The sequence below is a fragment of the Eulemur rufifrons genome, chromosome 17 (genome assembly GCF_041146395.1).
Source record: "Eulemur rufifrons isolate Redbay chromosome 17, OSU_ERuf_1, whole genome shotgun sequence".
Classification (NCBI taxonomy): domain Eukaryota; kingdom Metazoa; phylum Chordata; class Mammalia; order Primates; family Lemuridae; genus Eulemur; species Eulemur rufifrons.
In genome coordinates, this window is record NC_090999.1 from 39,787,501 (window position 1) to 39,788,780 (window position 1,280).

Below are 1,280 nucleotides of genomic sequence, written 5' to 3' on the forward strand. Positions count from 1 at the left end.
TAAAGCTACGATTTTCAGAATACTTAACTCCCTTGAAATATTTTAAGTTTTTCTTTGACATCCAGTCTTAACAGTGAATTCCAAATGTCAAGAGGTTAAGTCAATAGGTGGAAGTTAAAATAAATGAGTCCATGGTGACATTTAAAATCCCATTAATGCCAAGTAGAAATAAAAATAAAAATTATAAAATGGTATGAGGGTTGGTTCTTTTTTGTAAGATTATTCATAGTTTTTTTTTAAAATTGATATTGCCTAGGGACAAATACAATTTTATGTGGGTCCACTAAAACACTAGGACATTTCATAATGAAGTGGAATGCTAAAAAGTCAGGAGAAGTGGCATCAAAGGAAGAAGAAAAGTGACTTCTCATAGCCAGGACTTTGAGATGTCCCCTGATGGAAATTATTCTGTGTTCATTGGCTATTTTTGCAGAGAGATCTTACAGTTACCATGGGCCTTTAGAATAGATATGGAGATGAAGACCGAGGATGATAGACAAACGAACTTGGGTGACTTTCTCCATCACCATTTTAGCCAACATTCCAGAACCACCATGCCTTCCACTCCTTTGTCGTGACTGTGGTCAAGTAGACAAACGATTTGATGTGTACATGTTTTCTTCCCTTCCAATGAGCTGGTGCTAGAAAAAGTCCTGAGGTTGTTAAAATTGGAATAGCAGAAAGAAGAAATAGAAGTGACAAGCTTAGATAATTCAAAGGCAAGAGAATTTGTTCCTAATTGGAGCCTGGACTGGAATTCTGCATTTCTCTGCTCTTGATTTGTGATTTCATTTGAGCATAGGGGCTATAGTTTCAGGGGGGAAATGAATGTTTCATGACTCTCAAATATTAATAAGTCAGTTGAATAAAAATTCACTGAAATCACTATAGTCACAATAGTATAGTACAATATAGTAGCAAAGAAGAACTGAGGTTTTTCTAAATTGCTAAAAAAGTTGTTAGATTGCAGCTGGTTTAGGAATAAACAAATGGTCAGTGAGTAGACAGGAAAATGTAAGAAAGAACATTAGGTAATCTGATACCTAATGTTTAAATTTGATACCATTTAAAAAAATGTGTGACTGAGGTAAAATTTAAGATGAATTGTTTTACACCAGTTTGTAGACCAATTGAATCTAGCTTGGGCAAAAGAGGAAATGTATTGGAAGGATTCTGAATGGTTCATTCAGCAAACGTTTTCTGTGCACCTACCACATGGTGAGCATGTTTCCAGGCATTAAGAGGACAAGTAATGAACAAAGCAAAATGCCTGTTCTCAT